The 6000-nt window shown below is 45.2% G+C and overlaps 1 protein-coding gene across 2 annotated transcripts in view; it reads left to right on the top strand.

Annotated features, from left to right (window-relative positions):
• The first annotated feature begins 3092 nt into the window (after nt 1–3092).
• The window catches only part of PEBP4 (phosphatidylethanolamine binding protein 4), a 45533-nt gene continuing 42625 nt past the window's right edge, over nt 3093–6000 (top strand). For both annotated transcript variants that reach the window (XM_075272725.1, XM_075272726.1), the window contains exon 1: nt 3093–3171. The gene's annotated coding sequence lies outside the window, so the exon portion shown is untranslated. The remainder of the gene's footprint in view (nt 3172–6000) is intronic.

Below are 6000 nucleotides of genomic sequence, written 5' to 3'. Positions count from 1 at the left end.
ACTGTGTGAAAAACCGCAGTGGCGGCAACGTTTCACAGTTCTTCCCACAGCTCTTTAGACAGAAAGTATGCAGCAAAAGCTAGGCTCACCCCTGTGTCCACACCACGGTTTTTACCGCTAATTGGGCATGGGATTTGTTAGAATCCCATCCACTTTGCTCTGACTGTAAAACGCCGCAGGGGCTATTTGTGGCATTTACGTCCCGTGGGGCCCTGGCTTTAAGCTCAGACCCCCCCACTGCAGAAAAGCAGATATTTTTGTTGCCGAATTTGCGAGACAAAGTCAGGAGTGGCTACAAAAGGAAAGGGAAATATATAGGAAGTTCTTAACCTTCTCCCTTCAGCTTAATCCGCTTCTGGCTTTTGCTCCAAAAAACACAGCAAATCCTGCAACACAAAAAAAGGTTGCTTTTCTGCAACTTGAGGCCTCAACCTTAACTACTGCAGAATAGATTAGTTTTACAAGAACACCTACCTGGGGGTTTTAACCACTACTGTCAGCGTCATTTTTTGCTTATCAAAGCTTATAGTTTTCCATTGAGTCACAGTCGTCCTCCTGAAGCCATATACTGAGGGACTGAATCTGAAGAAAGACAACTCCCTATAACACAGAAAGAAGAGAACTAAAGTGAATTCACCACATGGGGGCAGTAAACATTATAGAAGAACTGCCTGGGCTTACAGGACAAGGTGTGTTGACTTCTATGCAAGGGATTTGAATCTCTGTTTTGTTAATAAAAAAAAAAAAGTAGACAGAACACATTGGAGCAAATTTATTGAGATTGGTCCTGTAGTCTGCGGACTTTATGCTTCAGTTATACCTATAGGGGAAACAACCGGTGTTTCTGTAGGTAAAATTGACATGCTGCGATTTCCAAAACTATAAAACCGTCAGATTTTTTTTTTCTGCAGTTTCCAGGGCGGCAAAATCGTGGCGCTTATGCTACATGGGGCCCCTGCCGACAGGGCTTTTCTAGTGCCGCATGCATGTTTCATACTGATGGCCCATCCATAAGATCTGCGGTGTTCCGACACCCAGACTCCGCACAGATCAGCTGCACTAACAGCCTCTGGGTGCCTGAAGCAGTAGAGGGGAAGCTCCTATTAAAGTAACAGCCCAACAATTTTATTCCAAAAACGAGGACACCTAAGGCTCACCTCCCAATTGTCCAGGATTCCAACTCAAGGGAGACATCAAACTGGAGAGGCTGGAGGGGGACAGCCATATTTAACTAGATCGCCAGGGTGGTCATGTTGGCAATCTAGTTAAATATAGTAGTTGCCCCCAGCTTAAAGAGGATCTTTCATGGTTTGGACACAGGCAGTTCTATAAACCGCTGGAAAGCCGACAGTCTGCTGAATTCAGCGCACTGTCGGCTTTCACGATCTGTGCCCCGGTGAAGAGATATCGGTCCCGGTACTGTAGCTCTTCACCGTCAGAAGGGCATTTCTGACAGTCAGTCAGGTACGTCCTTCTGCACAGCAGCACCAATAGTGCTGTACACTGTGAGCGGGGAGGAACGCCCCCTCCCTCTGCTCACAGTGCTCCTCCATAGACCAGTACTTGGGGAGCGTTCCTCCCCGCTCACACTGTACAGTGCTATAGATGCTGCTGGGAAGAAGGGCGTTCCTGACAGAGTGACGGTGAAGAGCTACGGTACCGGCACTGATAGCTCTTCACCCGGGGCACAGATCGGGAAGGCCGACAGTGCGCTGAATTCAGCAGACTGTCAGCTTTCCAGCAGTATATAGAACTGCATGTGCCCAAACTCATGAAAGGTCCTCTTTAATGTTCCCCTCTAGCTGCGCACAGATACAATTTCAGATTTTCCGGTGATGTTCCGTTTTCCGGATACTGAATGTCACCTATACTATCCCTCCTACCCCACCACCACATCATACTTACCTGTCTTCCTGTCTGTATCTTCTGAGCACTGGGCATCACTTCCTTCTGAGGGGCTCCTCTTCTTGACGTCTGCTGGCAGCCCACACCTGTGTAATATAACTGGCCGGAGTGCTGCCAACAGCGTATGCCGGGACTCTGGCAGACATCAGGAAGAGGAGGAGCCAGCACCTCATGAAGGAAGAGATGTCCCGTGCCGAGAAAATCCAGACACGAAAACAGGTAAGTATGATGGGGTGGGGGCGGAGGGAGTGGAGTTAGTGGGAAAGGCTAGTAGTGGGCAGGAGCTACCTATGTAAGCAAATGCAGAAGATGCCAGCAGCTCCCCGAGAACGCCAGAAATCAGTCAAAACACTTCTAAAGGGATACGGGAGTGCTTATTAACCTATTAATAACACTAACAGACCTTTTTTGAAAAAAAAAAATTTTATGCCCAGAAAACCCCTTTAAAATTTCCTCCAAACAATCTGTAAAACAAACAAAAAAAATTTAAAACTTGAGAAATGATTAACAAAAGGAAAAAAATCTGTAATGAAAAGGGGAACATTAAATAAACGTAGTAGCATTTTATAGTGTTAAAAAAAAACACAAAAATTGTAACGACCAGACGCGTTTTTCCTCTCTTTCTTTAAACATTTTCCAAGACATTAAAAAAATGCAAAAATAAAAATGACATAAACATGATGCCCCATCTATGCTATATTCTGTGAATAACAGGAACTAATCCTCTCCCCCGAGTCTGTCAGTCTCTGTATGTGACTGCTGTTGTTGGAGCAGAACAATGGACAGACTGACAATAGAGTGAGCCTAGTATAACTCTGTCATGCTGTTCCTCGGCTACTCCTCTGGGAAATGTATGAATACAATAACACCTTCTAAAGCTTTCTATTCACTGCCAGCAAGCAGACCTTGCAGAATGGAAGTGTAGCCTATCAATTGATCATACACTGAATTTGTATTATTTACTAAAGTAATGCCCCCCCTCCCTCCTGTAGTAATACAAACCTCTGTAGGACACTAGAAGCAGCAACTCTACACATATAGCATAAAACGCTATGTGTGTATTACATCCTGTGCAGCTCGGCCATGACAGTGATTGACAGCAACTGCGGCCAATCAGAGAGAAGATCGTGCAGCCAATCAGCTCCTAGCCACGTGGAGGGGCGGGACTAGTATCAAAATAACAGAGTCAGCTGAGCGGGTGAGGTGGGAGAACCGGAGAGACGGCCGAGGGGAGAGGAGTCTGCGGCCTGTGTGACTGTACAAGGGGTGAGCACAGGACTGGCAGAGACCACCAGGGATAGTGACAGGACTGGCAGAGACCACCAGGGATAGTGACAGGACACAGAGACCACCAGGGATAGTGACAGGACACAGAGACCACCAGGGATAGTGACAGGACACAGACCTACAGTAGCTATGCATCTATTGTAATAGACCTTACAGGCTCCAGGCTGTATCATTGGGCATTAGTCATTGTATATGTGTATAGGGGGCCATGTGTCATATGACTTGTATTGTTACACCACATATAATGCCATCTAAGGGATACAATGGCACTTATAGCTTGCAGGTAACTTTTGGAAAGGGGTGTGATTGGTGCAATGTCTGTAAGGGCATAGCCAGAGACTATATCCTCCATACACTGTGTGTATATATATATATATATATATATATATATATATCTTTTGCATCTTTCCTTTCAATATAAGTGTTGCAATAGTAGCATCAGATACTTTTATCACCAGCCATATAGTATAGTAACTGAGAGGGGTGCACTTTAAAGGGGTTGTCCAGGGAGTAAAATGTACCATTCTTCCTCTAGTGGCTTCTTCATGCCAGTGCGGGGGGTTATACCATGGTTCTGACCCTGGGTTCACATGATCAGAACCAGCACATGCCCCCTGAGTTGCTCCACTCACTCCCACTGTAGTAAATTCAGCCCCCAATTACCTGTGCAAATGGGGGAGGGGGTGACCCCAGGGTTGGGGACTGGTTCTGATTACGTGACTCTGGGTCAGAACCAAGCCAGAACTCCAGGATGCAGCATGAAGAGACTGCCAGAGGAAAGAAGGTAACGTTAACTCCCCAGATAACCCCATTAAGAAAGGGTAACCACAAAAAAGAATGGGTACCCTAGTGGGCACTGAGATTGCCCACTGATCTTTCAGCTTTTGAATTGGCGGAGGTCTAACTTGTGACACCCCACTGAAAATCTATTTGAAGCAGTTGTCTGCTAATATACCCAGTGTCACTCACATGCCCAGAATGAATCCACACAAAATGGTGCCCATTGTGAAAAAAATATATATATAAAAAAAATTCTGCAAGATATCCTTGCAGATTCTATATAGAAAAGTTTGGAATGACAATGAGTAACCTTAGGAGGAGGATCTGCGGTATAGCCATGGCAGGATCCTGAGAGTCAGCCTTAGTTGTGCTGTATATCCTCCTGTAAAACATGTTGGATTTAATCCTAACCTGTGATCATCCCCGTAGGGCTGGTGTACACTGGCACCGAGCCTGTGCAGTAGTGAGAGGAGCCTTGTGTGTGCGCTGTCACGCATCCTATCAGTCTCGGTGCGTACATAGTCTCTGTATACTATCTCCATACATGTATAATGCAACAGGAAAACTCCACCGCTCAGTAAGAGACCTGAGGCCCAGCAAATGGCTCATGTACCTTATAGCAGTACTATGACATTGTGGATGGTACTCATCGTATTCTGGAGTAAGTCATTCCCAAATACTGAGGGATTCTCACAAGTTATAGAATAACACTGTTACCTGCAGACTGAGTTATTCTCCTTATATTCTGGAGTGACAGTGATTCCCATTATATTCTGGGGTAATAGTGATTGCCAGATACTCCAGAATATATTGAGAATCACTCAGTATCTAGCAATCACTGTTACTCCGGAATATGAGAATCACTGAGAATATTCTGAGTGATTCTCATTATATTTTTGGAGTATTTGGCAATCACTATTACTGCAGGATAATAGGACTTACTACTGCTCCAGAATATAATGAGAATCACTATTACCCCAGAATATAATGAGAATAACTCAGTATTTGGGAATCACTATTTCCCCAAAATATGAGAATTACTTAGTATCTGATAGCAATCACTACTGATAAGCTGGAGTGATAGTGATCGTTATATTCTGGCATAATAGTGATTCTCATTATATTCTGGAGTAATAGTGATTGCCAGATACTGTGTAATTCTCACTATATTCTGAAGTATTTCGCAATCACTATTACTCCAGAATATAGTTAATAACTAGAGATGAGCGAGTAGTATTCGATCGAGTAGGTATTCGAAAGAATACTACGGTATTCGAAATACTCGTACTCGTTCGAATACTATCGCTATTCACAGTAAAGATTTGATTCAGAACCAGCGTTGATTTGCCGTATGTTATACACTGTATAGCATTCAGCAAATCAACGCTGGTCCTGCCGGAGGCTCGTCTGTGAGGAGGCGGAGTCTAAGATCGGACCACAATGGAGACTGCTGTGGTCCGATCTCAGACTCGGCCTCGCCACAGACGAGCCTCCGGCAGAACCAGTGTTGATTGGCCGAATGCTGTACACTGGCCAATCAATGCTGGTCAGTTCATTCCTATGAGAAAAAGTCAGCTCCTGCATAAACGCAAGCTGCCAGCTCTCCCGACTAGCAAGGACGAGCCTGCTGCAGAACCAGCCTTGATTGGCCGAATGCTATACAGTGTACAGCATTCGGCCAATCAATGCTGGTTCTGCAGGACGAGTAAGGGCCGGTTCACATTAGCGCTTGCCTTCCGTGCGGAAGGAGTCCGCAGGAGGACCCCCTAAATGGAATATCAGCACAACTACAAGCGCTGTGCAGTTAAAGTGCATGGACCCCATAAACTATAATGGGGTCCATGCGCTTTAACTGCACAGCGCTTCTCCTAAACACTCTCCTCCTGCTATTCGGGGACTTGGTGACTCTCCTTTAGTCGAATAGTGGTTTCCCCTGAAACGAGCTTTTTTTTCCCATAGACTATAATGGGATTCGATATTTGATTGAGTGGTCGAATATTGAGGCTCTACTCGAAACGAGTAGACTCT

This window comes from Leptodactylus fuscus, chromosome 5 (assembly GCF_031893055.1).
Source record: "Leptodactylus fuscus isolate aLepFus1 chromosome 5, aLepFus1.hap2, whole genome shotgun sequence".
Taxonomy (NCBI): Eukaryota; Metazoa; Chordata; class Amphibia; order Anura; family Leptodactylidae; genus Leptodactylus; species Leptodactylus fuscus.
Note: the sequence above shows the minus strand (reverse complement) of the source record. Positions and strands in the feature narration are given on the sequence as shown.